This window comes from Solanum dulcamara, chromosome 6 (genome assembly GCF_947179165.1).
Source record: "Solanum dulcamara chromosome 6, daSolDulc1.2, whole genome shotgun sequence".
Classification (NCBI taxonomy): domain Eukaryota; kingdom Viridiplantae; phylum Streptophyta; class Magnoliopsida; order Solanales; family Solanaceae; genus Solanum; species Solanum dulcamara.
This window is the reverse complement of record NC_077242.1, coordinates 17,520,365-17,536,980: the sequence shown is the minus strand read 5'-3', so window position 1 is coordinate 17,536,980 and position 16,616 is coordinate 17,520,365.

The window sequence follows — 16,616 nt, the reverse complement described above, 5'->3', positions numbered from 1 at the left end:
AACTGAGTAGTAAATTGAGCTCCCCTATCAGAAATGATAGACAAAGGAACTCCATGCAGTCTAACAATCTCTCTAAGATACAGTTTGGCATAATCCTCTGCAGTATTCATAGTCTTAACTGGCAAGAAATGGGCCGATTTGGTCATCCTATCCACAATCACCCAAATAGAGTCATGTTGTTTGCGGGTTCGTGGTAAACCGGTAATGAAGTCCATATTGATCATTTCCCACTTCCATTCTGGGATCTCTATGTTCTGAGCTACTCCACAAGGCCTTTGGTGCTCAACTTTAACTTGTTGGCAATTCGGGCACTTGGACATAAACTCTGCTATATCTCTCTTCATTCCACTCCACCAGTATATTTCTCTCAAGTCATGATACATCCTTGTTGAACCTGGATGGATGGAATACTTAGAATTATGTGCTTCTTTCATGATTCTCTCCTGAATACCATCAACACTTGGAACACATAATCTTTCTTGATATCTTAATACTCCATCTCCCCCTTTGGTAAAATCCATTACCTTCTGCTTGTGAACCTCATCCTTCAGTTGAAGAAGAATGGGATCCTTCTCTTGCTTTTCTTTCACCTCTACAACCAGAGATGATTCAGCTCCATTTCGTACTATTGCACCACCCTCACTAGAGTCAATAAGTTGAACTCCCAAACGCGCAAGTCTATGCACTTCCTTTGCCAACTCCTTCTTTTCCTCTTCCACATGGGTTGTACTCCCCATAGATAACCTACTAGGAGCATCAACAACTATATTTGATTTACCTGGGTGGTAGAGAATGCTCATATCATAAACCTTGAGCAACTCTAGCCATCTCTTCTGCCTCAAATTTATCTCCTTCTGGCTGAATACATACTGTAAGCTCTTATGGTCTGTGAACACATCCACATGTACACCATAAAGATAGTGACGCCAGATCTTAAGAGCAAATACCACAGCTGCCAACTCAAGGTCATGAGTGGGGTAGTTCCTCTCATGAGTCTTAAGCTGCCTGGAAGCATAGGCAATGACCTTACCTTTCTGCATCAATACACATCCCAACCCAACTCTTGAAGCATCACAATAGATTACAAAACCATCCATTCCTTCGGGTAGGGATAGTACTGGAGCAGTAGTCAATCTAGCTTTCAACTCTTGAAAACTTTTCTCACAAGCATCAGACCATTGAAACTTAGCCTTCTTTTGAGTCAGCTTAGTCAATGGTGAGGATATGGATGAAAATCCCTCAACAAACCTCCTATAGTAACCAGTCAAACCTAAGAAACTCCTTATGTCGGTTGGAGAGGTGGGTCGAGGCCAGTTCTTAACTGCCTCAATCTTTTGAGTATCAACTTGGATTCCATCCCCAGATATAATATGGCCTAGGAATGCTACAGACTCAAGCCAAAACTCACACTTTGAAAACTTAGCATACAACTCCTCCTCCTTAAGAGTTTGAAGGACAATCCTAAGGTGATTAGCATGCTCACTCTTACTTCTAGAGTAGACCAAAATATCATCGATGAAGACAATTACAAACGTATCTAGGTATGGCTTGAATACTCGGTTCATGAGGTCCATAAAAGCTGCTGGAGCATTTGTCAATCCAAAGGACATAACAAGAAACTCAAAATGACCATAGCGGGTTCGAAAAGCCATCTTCGAGATGTCACATTCTCTTACTTTCAATTGGTGATAGCCTGATCTGAGGTCTATCTTAGAGAAGCATGTGACACCCTGAAGTTGGTCAAATAAATCATCTATTCTGGGGAGATGGTACTTGTTTTTAATGGTGACCTTGTTTAGCTGTCGGTAATCAATGCACATTCTAAGGGACCCATCTTTCTTTCACACGAATAGGACAGGAGCGCCCCAGGGTGAGACACTTGGCCTAATAAACCCCTTATCTAGGAGGTATTTCAGTTGTTCTTTCAACTCTTTCAACTCAGCAGGAGCCATCCTATAAGGAGGAATAGAGATAGGTTGTGTATCAAGAAGGACATCAATACCAAAGTCTATCTCTCTATCAGGAGGGATTCCGGGTAGATCCTTAGGAAAGACTTTAGGAAACTCATTCACAATGGGAACTGACTCAAGAGATGGAGTCTGATCATTAATATTTTTGACTCGGACTATATGATATATACATCCCTTAGAGATTAATTTGCTGGCCTTAAGGTAGGAAATAAATTTACCCCTAGGCACTACAGAATTCCCCTTCCACTCTAAGATAGGCTCGTTTGGAAATTGAAACTTGACAATTCGGGTCCTACAATCAACTGAAGCATAACAAGAATAAAGCCAGTCCATACCAAGAATCACATTAAAATCAACCATGTCCAACTCAACTAAGTCAGCCATGGTATCCCTATGATAGATTGACACAGTACAATTTCTATAGACCCTCTCAACTAAGATAGAATCACCAACAGGAGTAGACACACTGAAAGGCTCAAGAAGACACTCAGGAAGGATCTCAAATTTACTAGCCAAGTAAGGAGTCACAAAAGATAATGTAGCACCCGGATCAAGTAATGCATACATATCAAAAGAAAGGACTCAGAGCATACCAGTAACAACATCGGGTGCATTCTCTTGGTCTTGGCGACTACCCATAGCATACAGACGGTTGGTTCCCCCACCTGCACTTAAAGCTGCACCTCTATGATTACCTCTATTCTGTGGAGCTGCAGAAGAAAACTGAGCTCTACTACTTCCATCTCCCTGCCTCTTTGAAGGACACTCATTCTGGAAGTGACCTGTCTTTCCACATCCGTAGCAAGCATTGGTGCCCAAACGACACTCTCCCAAATGGAGCCTCCCACATCTAGCACATGGTGGTTTTCCTCTAGAACCTTGAGCCATACTTAATTGGGACTGAGAACCTTGAGATCGAAAGTTTTGGTGACTTAGCGATCTCTGATCATACCTGATATTAGGTGTAAAAGCATTTGTTGGGGAAGGTGCATAATTGGAAGACCTTTTCTGAAAGAAAGACTTGTTACCCTTCCCTTGCTTCTGCTCATTCTCATGCCCAACAGACTTAGCCTTGTTGCTTAGGTGTTCCTCTCGGTCCTTTTTATTGTCATCCTCAACCTGCTGAGCATACACCATCAATCTAGAAAAATCCATGTCAGAAATCATTAGCATTGCCTTACATTCTTTCTTTACATGTTTGCCTAGGCGAGAGACAAACTTCCTCATCTTAGACCTCATATGAGGAATCATTTCTGGGGCATATTTGGATAATTGAATAAACTTCAAACTATACTCTTTCACAGTCATACTCTCTTGCTTGAGGTTCACAAACTCCTCAATTTTTGCTTCACGTAGCTCTTGGGGAAAGAAGTTATCAAGAAATGCTCTTTCAAACTCATCCCAAAGAGCAGGCTCTGCATCCTCACCTCTACTTTCTTCCCACTGGTTATACCAGACATTTGCCACATCCTTGAGTTGATAAGACACCAACTCAACCCCCTCGATCTCTGTAGTATGCATCGCTTTTAGTATCTTCCACATCTCATCAATGAAATTTTGGGGGTCTTCATCAACGTTGGAACCCGTGAAGACCGACGGATTCATTCTCAGAAAATCTCTGATCCTCGTGGCAGCAGACGGCTCTTGATAACTAGAGCTAGGAGTTGGTGAACTTTGGCTACTATTTCGAGCAGCCACCAACTGGGTGAGCATAGCAATCGCTCCTCGAAAATCTTCCTCAGAAGTAGGAGTGGTCTGAATAGTAGGTACTTGGGGTACCTTAGTAGACCTTGCAGGTCGGCCCCTAGTTCTCCGTGGAGGCATCACTGACTGTGGAACCTCAGTGCTGGAAGCGTTCCTATGACTAGCTGAATGTTTAGGAGGCATGTCTGAAACGTGTAAACGCACGAATTAGAAAGAAAGATTTTATAGAGTTAAACTCTATCGCACGAACTCAGATTATGAAAGAAGTGAAATAATTCCTAATGTCCTATAGCTTCCTGATTATAAGTGTGGTGCACGACACACCCATAAACAAGACTCCACTAGACACGGCTTCATAGACACCCTAGGACTCTTGAACTCTGTGCTCTGATACCAAGTTTGTCACGCCCCGAGAGGGTACCCTAGGCGTGGCCGGCACTCAGAAACCATTTTTGGCTTCCGAGAGAACCACTTGGTCTCATTTCTTATTTATTCATCAGCGGAAGACTTAAGAATACTAATGTGGGCTTGTCATAATCAAAGGAAAAATAGATAATTCTTATAAGAAGTAGTTTCTAAGGAGAACTACTCCAATTACATCATCAGACTTTGTCTATGAAGCCTCTAATACTCTTAGATGGTGCCAATGACATGTCCATGGCTACCTCAAAAGAAACATCACACTCAACAATAATAAAAGGATAAGGAGTTCCTTTGAATACAAGAAGGACTCACCAAATAGCCGAAAAGAAATGATCTTCAACGATGCGCCTATTGAGGATCTCTAATACCTGTATCTACATCATAAAACGATGCAGGTCGAATGATGTCAGTACATGGAATGTACGAGTATGTAAAATGGCAGGAAGGTAAGGACAGATATCAAGATACTCCTCTCAATAAAACTCAGCTCAGAACTCAACATCATCTCAACATCGATATGTAATGCAAGTTTAAAATAAAATAATAAAAATAATAGTAATAAGAATTGCTTACTCAGTTGGGAGTTTCACTAACCGACAACCATCACTTATGAGCTAGCGATGATACAACGAAGCGATGTCGTTGCCACATCCATCCAATACCTTGCCAGGGTAAAGGACATCACCATCTTGGATCCACTCATCAAAGTCCTCTTTTTGGGACTTAAGAGGCATAGCCTCCATCCTACACTGGCTACGTAGTTCTGGGGTTTGAGTTAATTAAACTCTTATCCAACTCGGTGGTCAATACTACTCCCAAAATATGTGCTCATATTAAACTCATCATCTAGTCTCATTGGACTTTAATTTAAATCATCAAACTCATCTCATTTCATGTTCATCAATCATTATACTTCCAAAAACATCATTTACATCTCATCAAAACATCTTGCTCAAAATATCATTTGCTCAAATTCATTCAAACTCAACTCTTTTGCTCTTTCAAAACTCAATAAAATACATATATAGTATTAATTCATATAACTTTCTTTTTATCAATGAAAATAATAAAAAAAGCCAACATCTTTACTCAAAACATGTATAAAAATATTCATGAACATCAAATCAATTAGAATTCATGGGAAAGTAGCCATGAATAATAATTCCAATAATATGAGAGATAACAATAATAATATTAATGCATAAATATATCAAACTCAATAGAAGAAGAATTAATTTATTTAGAATTCAAGATTTGGATAAAACTCAACTATAACTCAATTATAATGAATTTAAATATTGGGCGCATGGACGAACTCAATTCAATGCTATGAAAGCCTTACATACCTTAAATCCGAAGGTTTACTCCGAATTGGAACACTCTTAGACCCCTAGCCTTTTTTTCTCGCCGAAGCGTTTTGTGTACTACCCGGAGTATAAGAATAATCGCAGTAGTATTTTTATACTACTAAAACTAAAACTATATTTGAGAAGAAGTATATAGAGAGAAGAAATGCTTAAGAAAGCTTGATGAATAAAATGAGGAAATAAGGTGGGTATTTATAGGTGGGAAAGAGTGACCTAACAATAAATAAAATAATTATAAAGAAAAATCTGAAAATTTAATGGAATATATTGATGTTATGGATGATGTTAAATGGAGGACAATTTATGTCATGAATGATGTCAAATGTATCTAGATCTTTCCATGGTAGGTAAGATGAGTTCTTTTTAACAGAATACTCTTTTTCGAAGCTGCGTTTGAATAAGATAAATTCCTTATTAGGATTTGGTGTCTTCATAAGAATTGTAGATATGGAAGTCTAGTTTCATATCGTTGAAGAATCAACCAATTTGGAGTAACCTACAGTGAGATATGAATTTTCTTCTATAAACACTCAATTGCGTTTGAAGAACATAACTTCAAATTCGGAGTATAAGTAGGTCAAATAAATTAATCTTTGCAAGGTATAGTGCTGTGACGGAATTGAGTGTTGATAGAAGAAAATTCATATCTCACTATAGGTTGCTCCAAATTGGTTGATTCTTGAACGCTATGAACTAGACTTCCATATCTACAATTCTTATGAAGACACCAAATCCTAATAAGGAATTTATCTTATTCAAACGCAGCTTCGAAAACGAGTATTCTGTTAAAAAGAACTCATCTTACCTACCATGGAAACATCTAGATGCATTTGACATCATGCATGACATAAATTGTCCTCCATTTAATATCATCCACGACATTAATATATTCCATTAAATTTTCAGATTTTTCTTTATAATTATTTTATTTATTGCTAGGTCCCTCTTTCCCACCTATAAATACCCACCTTATTTCCTCATTTTATTCATCAAGCTTTCTTAAGCATTTTTTCTCTCTATATACTTCTTCTCAAATATAGTTTTAGTTTTAGTAGTATAAAAATACTACTCCGGTTATTCTTATACTCCGGGAAGTACACAAAACGCTCCGGCGAGAAGAAAAGGCTAGGGATCCAAGAGTATTCCAATTTGGAGTAAACCTTCGGATTTAAGGTATGTAAGACTTTCATAGCATCGGATTGAGTTCGTCCATGCGCCCAATATTTAAATTCATTATAATTGAGTTATAGTTGAGTTTTATCCAAATCTTGAATTCTAAATGAATTAATTCTTCTTCTATTGAGTTAGATATATTTATGCATTAATATTATTATTATTGTTATATCTCATATTATTGGAATTATTGTTCATGGCTACTTTCCCATGAATCCTAATTGATTTGATGTTCATGAATATTTTTACACATGTTTTGAGTAAAGATGTTGACTTTTTATTATTTTTTTATTGATAAAAAGAGAGTTATATGAATTAATACTATATATGTATTTTATTGAGTTTTGAAAGAGCAAAATAGTTGAATTTGAATGAATTTGAGAAAATGATATTTTGAGCAAGATGTTTTGATGAGATGAAAATGATATTTTTTGGAAGTATAATGATTGATGAACAAGAAATGAGATGAGTTTGATGATTTAAATTAAAGTCCAATGAGACTAGATGATGAGTTTAATATGAGAACATATTTTGGGAGTAGTATTGAGCACCGAGTTGGGTAAGAGTTTAATTTACTCAAACCCCAGAACTACGTAGCCAGCGTAGGATGGAGGCTATGCCTCTTAAGTCCCAAAAAGAGGACTTTGATGAATGGATCCAAGATGGTGATGTCCTTTACCCTGGCAAGGTATTGGATAGATGTGGCAACGACATCGCTTCGTTGTATCATTGCTAGCTCATAAGTGATGGTTGTCGGTTAGAGAAACTCCCAACTGAGTAAGCATTGTTTATTACTATTATTTTTATATTTTAAACTTGCATTACATATTGATGTTGAGATAATGTTGAGTTTTGAGCTGAGTTTTCTCGAGAGGAGTTTATTGATATCTGTCCTTACCTTCCTGCCATTTTACATACTCATACATTCCATGTACTGAGGTCATTCGACCTGCATCGTTTTATGATGCATATACAGGTGTTAGAGATCCTCAACAGGCGCATCGTTGAAGATCATTTCTTTTCAGCTATATGGTGAGTTCTTCTTGTATTCGAAGGAACTCCTTATCCTTTTATTATTGTTGAGTGTGATGTTTCTTTTGAGGTAGCCATGGACATGTCATTGGCACCATCTAAGAGTATTAGAGGCTTCATAGACAGAGTCTGATGATGTAATCGGAGTAGTTCTCCTTAGAAACTACTTTTTGTAAGAATTATCTATTTTTCCTTTGATTATGACAAGCCCACATTAGTATTATTAAGTCTTCCGCTAATGAACAAATGAGTAATGAGACCAAGTGGTTCTCTCGGAAGCCAGAAATGGTTTCTGAGTGCCGGCCACGCCTAGGGTACCCTCTCGGGGCGTGACAAACTTGGTATCAGAGCACAGAGTTCAAGAGTCCTAGGGTGTCTATGAAGCCGTGTCTAGTAGAGTCTTGTTTATGGGTGTGTCGTGCACCACACTTATAATCAGGAAGCTATAGGACATTAGGAATTATTTCACTTCTTTCATAATCTGAGTTCGTGCGATAGAGTTTAACTCTATAAAAGCTTTCTTTCTAATTCGTGCGTTTACACGTTTCAGACATGCCTCCTAAACGTTCAGCTAGTCAGAGGAATGCTGCCAGTACTGAGGTTCCACAGTCAGTAATGCCTCCACGGAGAACTAGGGGCCGACCTGCAAGGTCTACTGAGGTACCCCAAGTACCTACTGTTCAGACCACTCCTACTTCTGAGGAAGATTTTTGAGGAGCGATTGCTATGCTCACCCAGTTGGTGGCTGCTCGAAATAGTAGCCAGAGTTCACCAACTCCTAGCTCTAGTTATCAAGAGTCGTCTGCTGCCACGAGGATCAGAGATTTTCTGAGAATGAATCCGCCGGTCTTCACGGGTTCCAACGTTGATGAAGACCCCCAAAATTTCATTGATGAGATGTGGAAGATACTAAAAGCGATGCATGCTACAGAGATCGAGGGGGTTGAGTTAGTGTCTTATCAACTCAAGGATGTGGCAAATGTCTGGTATAACCAGAGGGAAGAAAGTAGAGGTGAGGATGCAGAGCCTGCTCTTTGGGATGAGTTTGAAAGAGCATTTCTTGATAACTTCTTTCCCCAAGAGCTACGTGAAGCAAAAATTGAGGAGTTTGTGAACCTCAAGCAAGAGAGTATGACTGTGAAAGAGTATAGTTTGAAGTTTATTCAATTGTCCAAATATGCCCAGAAATGATTCCTCATATGAGGTCTAAGATGAGGAAGTTTATCTCTGGCCTAGGCAAACATGTAAAGAAAGAATGTAAGGCAATTCTAATGATTTCTGACATGGATTTTTCTAGATTGATGGTGTATGCTCAGCAGGTTGAGGATGACAAGAAAAAGGACCGAGAAGAACACCTAAGCAAGAAGGCTAAGTCTGCTGGGCATGAGAATGAGCAGAAGCAAGGGAAGGGTAACAAGTCTTTCTTTCAGAAAAGGTCTTCCAATTATGCACCTTCCCCAACAAATACTTTTACACCTAATACCAGGTATGATCAGAGATCGCTAAGTCACCAAAACTTTAGATCTCAAGGTTCTCAGTCCCAATTAAGTATGGCTCAAGGTTCTAGAGGAAAACCACCATGTGCTAGATGTGGGAGGCTCCATTTGGGAGAGTGTCGTGTGGGCACCAATGCTTGCTACGAATGTGGAAAGATAGGTCACTTCCAGAATGAGTGTCCTTCAAAAAGGCAGGGAGATGGAAGTAGTAGAGCTCAGTTTTCTTCTGCAGCTCCACAGAATAGAGGTAATCATAGAGGTGCAGCTTTAAGTGCAAGTGGGGGAACCAACCGTCTGTATGCTATGGGTAGTCGCCAAGACCAAGAGAATGCACCCGATGTTGTTACTGGTATGCTCTGAGTCCTTTCTTTTGATATGTATGCATTACTTGATCCGGGTGCTACATTATTTTTTGTGACTCCTTACTTGGCTAGTAAATTTGAGATCCTTCCTGAGTGTCTTCTTGAGCCTTTCAGTGTGTCTACTCCTGTTGGTGATTCTATCTTAGCTGAGAGGGTCTATAGAAATTGTACTGTGTCAATCTATCATAGGGATACCATGGCTGACTTAGTTGAGTTGGACATGGTTGATTTTGATGTGATTCTTGGTATGGACTGGCTTTATTCTTGTTATGCTTCGGTTGATTGTAGGACCCGAATTGTCAAGTTTCAATTTCCAAACGAGCCTATCTTAGAGTGGAAGGGGAATTCTGTAGTGCCTAGGGGTAAATTTATTTCCTACCTTAAGGCCAGAAAATTAATCTCTAAGGGATGTATATATCATATAGTTTGAGTCAAAAATATTAATGATCAGACTCCATCTCTTGAGTCAGTTCCCATTGTGAATGAGTTTCCTGAAGTCTTTCCTGAGGATCTACCCGGAATCCCTACTGATAGAGAGATAAACTTTGGTATTGATGTCCTTCCTGAGACACAACCTATCTCCATTCCTCCTTATAGGATGGCTCCTGCTGAGTTGAAAGAGTTGAAAGAACAACTGAAAGACCTCCTAGATAAGGGGTTTATTAGGCCAAGTGTCTCACCTTGGGGCGCTCCTGTCCTATTCGTGCGAAAGAAAGATGGGTCCCTTAGAATGTGCATTGATTACCGACAACTAAACAAGGTCACCATTAAAAACAAGTACCCTCTCCCCAGAATAGATGATTTATTTGACCAACTTCAGGGTGCCACATGTTTCTCTAAGATAGACCTCAGATCAGGCTATCACCAGTTGAAAGTGAGGGAATGTGACATCCCGAAGACGACTTTTCGAACCCGCTATGGTCATTTTGAGTTTCTTGTTATGTCCTTTGGATTGACAAATGCTCCAGCAGCTTTTATGGACCTCATGAACCGAGTATTCAAGCCATACCTAGATACGTTTGTAATTGTCTTCATCGATGATATTTTGGTCTACTCTAGAAGTAAGAGTGAGCATGCTAATCACCTTAGGATTGTACTTCAAACTCTTAAGAAGAAGGAGTTGTATGCTAAGTTTTCAAAGTGTGAGTTTTGGCTTGAGTCTGTAGCATTCCTAGGTCATATTATATCTGGGGATGGAATCCAAGTTGATACTCAAAAGATTGAGGCAGTTAAGAATTGGCCTCGACCCACCTCTCCAACCGATATAAGGAGTTTCTTAGGTTTGGCTGGTTACTACAGGAGGTTTGTTGAGGGATTTTCATCCATATCCTCACCATTGACTAAGCTGACTCAGAAGAAGGCTAAGTTTCAATGGTCCGATGCTTGTGAGAAAAGTTTTTAAGAGTTGAAAGCTAGATTGACTACTGCTCCAGTACTATCCCTACCCGAAGGAACAGATGGTTTTGTAATCTATTGTGATGCTTCAAGAGTTGGGTTGGGATGTGTATTGATGCAGAAAGGTAAGGTCATTGCCTATGCCTCTAGGCAGCTTAAGACTCATGAGAGGAACTACCCCACTCATGACCTTGAGTTGGCAGCTGTGGTATTTGCTCTTAAGATTTGGCGTCACTATCTTTATGGTGTACATGTGGATGTGTTCACAGACCATAAGAGCTTACAGTATGTATTCAGCCAGAAGGAGCTGAATTTGAGGCAAAGAAGATGGCTAGAGTTGCTCAAGGATTATGACATAAGCATTCTCTACCACCCAGGTAAAGCAAATGTAGTTGCTGATGCTCTTAGCAGGTTATCTATGGGGAGTACAACTCATGTGGAAGAGGAAAAGAAGGAGTTGGCAAAGGAAGTGCATAGACTTGCGCGTTTGGGAGTTCAACTTATTGACTCTAGTGAGGGTGATACAATAGTACAAAATGGAGCCGAATCATCTCTAGTTGCAGAGGTGAAAGAAAAGCAAGATCAGGACCCCATTCTTCTTCAACTGAAGGATGAGGTTCACAAGCAGAAGGTAATGGCTTTTACCAAAGGGGGAGATGGAGTGTTGAGATATCAAGAAAGATTATGTGTTCCAAGTGTTGATGGTATTAGGGAGAGAATCATGAAAGAAGCCCATAATTCTAAGTATTCTATCTATCCAGGTTCAACAAAGATGTATCATGACTTGAGAAAAGTATACTGGTGGAGTGGAATGAAGAGAGATATAGCAGAGTTTGTGTCCAAGTGCCCAAATTGCCAACAAGTTAAAGTTGAGCACCAAAGGCCTTGTGGAGTGGCTCAGAATATAGAGCTACCGGAATGGAAGTGGGAAATGATCAATATGGACTTCATTACCAGTTTACCACGAACCCGCAAACAACATGACTCTATTTGGGTGATTGTGGATAGGATGACCAAATCGGCCCATTTCTTGCCGGTTAAGACTACGAACACTGCAGAGGATTATGCCAAACTGTATCTTAGAGAGATTGTTAGACTGCATGGAGTTCCTTTGTCTATCATCTCTGATAGGGGTGCTCAATTTACTGCTCAGTTTTGGAAGTCATTTCAGAAGGGCTTGGGTTCAAGAGTGAACCTTAGTACTGCTTTTCATCCGCAAACAGATGGCCAGGCAGAGCGTACGATACAGACTTTGGAGGATATGTTAAGAGCCTGTGTCATTGACTTCAAAGGTAATTGGGATGATCATTTACCTCTTATTGAGTTTGCATACAATAATAGTTTCCATTCGAGTATTCAAATGGCTCCTTATGAAGCTCTGTATGGGAGGAGATGTAGATCACCAATTGGTTGGTTTGAAGTTGGTGAAGCTGAGTTGATTGGACCAGACTTGGTTCACCAAGCTATGGAGAAGGTTAAAACCATACAAGAGAGGTTGAGGACTGCTCAAAGTCTCTAAAAATCCTACACTGATGTTAGAAGAAGAGATTTGGAGTTCAAAGTGTACGATTGGGTATACTTGAAAGTTTCACCCATGAAGGGTGTGATGAGATTTGGAAAGAAAGGGAAGCTTAGTCCCCGCAACATTGGTCCTTATCAGATTATGAGGAGGGTAGGTAATGTAGCCTATGAATTGGAGTTGCCCCCAGAATTAGCTGCTATTCATCCCGTGTTTCACATCTCTATGCTTAAGAAGTGTTTGGGAGATCCTTCACTTGTTGTCCCAGCTGAGAGCATTGGGGTGAAAGAGAGTTTGAGTTATGAAGAGGTTCCAGTTCATATTCTTGATCGTCAAGTTCGTAAATTAAGAACTAAGGAAGTGGCATCTGTCAAAGTCCTATGGCGAAATCAATTTGTTGAAGAGGCTACATGGGAAGCTGAAGAAGATATGAAGGCTAACTATCCTCATCTATTTGTGCCTTCTGATAACGATATTCAAGGTAATATTCCTTATTTCTACCTTTAAATCGATGTTTATTCTTGAGTTTGAGTCATTGACCATTTGAGTATCAGAGTTTTTGAGAAATTAATGTATTGATGATATTCATTCTTTATGTCTCCTATTTTCATCTTCATTCGAGGACGAATGATCCCAAGGGGGAGATATTGTAACAACCCCTAAAATATTGTATGTCGGTATTTCAATTCTCGATGAAAATAATACAGCCTCTGTATTTTGGGCATAACTCTTCATAGGTTGGTCCAAATTAGGTGATTCAAATTTTTGGGTAATCACAACATCCTTACCTACAACTTTCATGCAGAACATAACTTCAAATTCGGAGTGTAAGTAGGTCAAATAAATTAATCTTTCCAAGATATAGTGCTGTGACGGAATTGAGTGTTGATAGAAGAAAATTCATATCTCACTATAAGTTGCTCCAAATTGGTTGATTCTTGAACGATATGAACTAGACTTCCATATCTACAATTCTTATGAAGACACCAAATCCTAATAAGGAATTTATCTTATTCAAACGCAGCTTCGAAAACGAGTATTCTGTTAAAAAGAACTCATCTTACCTACCATGGAAACATCTAGATGCATTTGACATCATGCATGACATAAATTGTCCTCCATTTAATATCATCCATGACATCAATATATTCCATTAAATTTTCAGATTTTTCTTTATAATTATTTTATTTATTGTTAGGTCCCTCTTTCCCACCTATAAATACCCACCTTATTTCCTCATTTTATTCATCAAGCTTTCTTAAGCATTTCTTCTCTCTATATACTTCTTCTCAAATATAGTTTTAGTTTTAGTAGTATAAAAATACTACTCCGGTTATTCTTATACTCTGGGTAGTACACAAAACGCTCCGGCGAGAAGAAAAGGCTAAGGATCCAAGAGTATTCCAATTCGGAGTAAGCCTTCGGATTTAAGGTATGTAAGGCTTTCATAGAATCGGATTGAGTTCGTCCATGCGCCCAATATTTAAATTCATTATAATTGAGTTATAGTTGAGTTTTATCCAAATCTTGAATTCTAAATGAATTAATTCTTCTTCTATTGAGTTAGATATATTTATGCATTAATATTATTATTATTGTTATCTCTCATATTATTGGAATTATTGTTCATGGCTACTTTCCCATGAATCCTAATTGATTTGATGTTCATGAATATTTTTACACATGTTTTGAGTAAAGATGTTGACTTTTTATTATTTTTTTATTGATAAAAAGAGAGTTATATGAATTAATACTATATATGTATTTAATTGAGTTTTGAAAGAGCAAAAGAGTTGAATTTGAATGAATTTGAGAAAATGATATTTTGAGCAAGATGTTTTGATGAGATGAAAATGATATTTTTTGGAAGTATAATGATTGATGAACAAGAAATGAGATGAGTTTGATGATTTAAATTAAAGTCCAATGAGACTAGATGATGAGTTTAATATGAGAACATATTTTGGGAGTAGTATTGAGCACCGAGTTGGGTAAGAGTTTAATTTACTCAAACTCCAGAACTACGTAGCCAGCGTAGGATGGAGGCTATGCCTCTTAAGTCCCAAAAAGAGGACTTTGATGAATGGATCCAAGATGGTGATGTCCTTTACCCTGGCAAGGTATTGGATGGATGTGGCAACGACATCGCTTCGTTGTATCATCGCTAGCTCATAAGTGATGGTTGTCGGTTAGAGAAACTCCCAACTGAGTAAGCATTGTTTATTACTATTATTTTTATATTTTAAACTTGCATTACATATTGATGTTGAGATAATGTTGAGTTTTGAGCTGAGTTTTCTCGAGAGGAGTTTATTAATATCTGTCCTTACCTTCCTGCCATTTTACATACTCGTACATTCCATGTACTGACGTCATTCGACCTGCATCGTTTTATGATGCATATACAGGTGTTAGAGATCCTCAACAGGCGCATCGTTGAAGATCATTTCTTTTCAGCTATTTGGTGAGTCCTTCTTGTATTCGAAGGAACTCCTTATCCTTTTATTATTGTTGAGTATGATGTTTCTTTTGAGGTAGCCATGGACATGTCATTGGCACCATCTAAGAGTATTAGAGGCTTCATAGACAGAGTCTGATGATGTAATCGGAGTAGTTCTCCTTAGAAACTACTTCTTCTAAGAATTATCTATTTTTCCTTTGATTATGACAAGCCCACATTAGTATTATTAAGTCTTCCGCTAATGAACAAATGAGTAATGAGACCAAGTGGTTCTCTCGGAAGCCAGAGATGGTTTCTGAGTGCCGGCCACGCCTAGGGTACCCTCTAGGGGCGTGACACCTAGACCAAAATTTAAGTAAATCTATAAACACGTTCCTAATCTTGATGCCAAATAACATGTCAATCTCATATTTCTAAATTTTAAGCCTGGGGTTAGGTTCTAATTTCCCCAATATCATAAATTTAATGGAATTCATAAAATATAATATACCTAATATTTAATTATCTATCTCAATATATCAAAATTCAGAAACTAACTCATTCTATGTCATTGAAGTTAAATTTGAAATTTTATTTCCGATTATGTTCACTCATGATAACATAAACTCACATGTCAAATATCAGCTAAAACGGATCGTTATTCGACCCCCAAATCAAGATTTTATATGAAGAACCCTATGATCATATTTTCTAATTTCAGCATTGTTTCTCCACCAATATACCCTAAAAATATGTTCTTAGTCACATGAAATTTAATGGAAAGGATGAGAATAATTACCTTGACGCTTTGGAATGAAAATCCATATTTTTCTCTTCTCCTTTATTTTTCTTTTCTCCTTTTTTTCTTTCTTCCTTCGTATTTTTTTCTCTCCAGTTTTTATGTTCATGCGTCGCTGTTCTCTCTTTTTGTTTTCGTTACATCTGATGGCATTAAGCCATCAGATTATATATATAAATATATATATATTTTTTTCTTTTATTTTTTTTTCCTTTTCCAAACTAATTATGTATTAAGATTTACAAACCCTACTAACCTATTTTAATAAATATAAGAAAAGTGGTATAGGGTATTAAATAAATTAACACTTTAACCCATTAGTTAAATTAATTCTCTAAAATTATCCCTCAACTAATTAACCAAAGTTATCGAAAAGTCCAAAATTTTCAACTTAAATTTATGAAAAGGGTCTTCTATGAAAGGAGGAAGACTCGTTCTCAAAATTACCTAACGGGTCATTACATCATCCACCACTAAAAATCATGTTCGTCCTCGAACATAAAGTAAAAGAAAGTACCTGAAGCTTTGAAAAACTGGGGATATCTAGCACGCATATCAGCCTCTGTCTCCCAAGTCGCCTCTCTGGCTGAACGGTGCTTCCCTTGTGAGCTATCTCCTTGGTTCTAAGCTTACGAACCTGCCTATCATACAAAGACTCAAATGGAGCCTTCTGGATACTGGAGTGATAACTGTTGTTGTAGGCAAACTCCGCTAGGGGAAAGTGTTGATCCCATCTAGCGCCACAATCAATAACACAAGCTCGGAGCATGTCCTCCAACACCTGGATCGTCTGCTCGGACTGACCATCGGTCTATGGGTGAAAACCTATACTTATATCATGTCTAGTGCATAAACCATGTTGTAATGCCTGCCAAAAGTGCAAAGTACATACTGAACCTCGATCCAAAACAATCAATACTGGACACCATAAAGCCG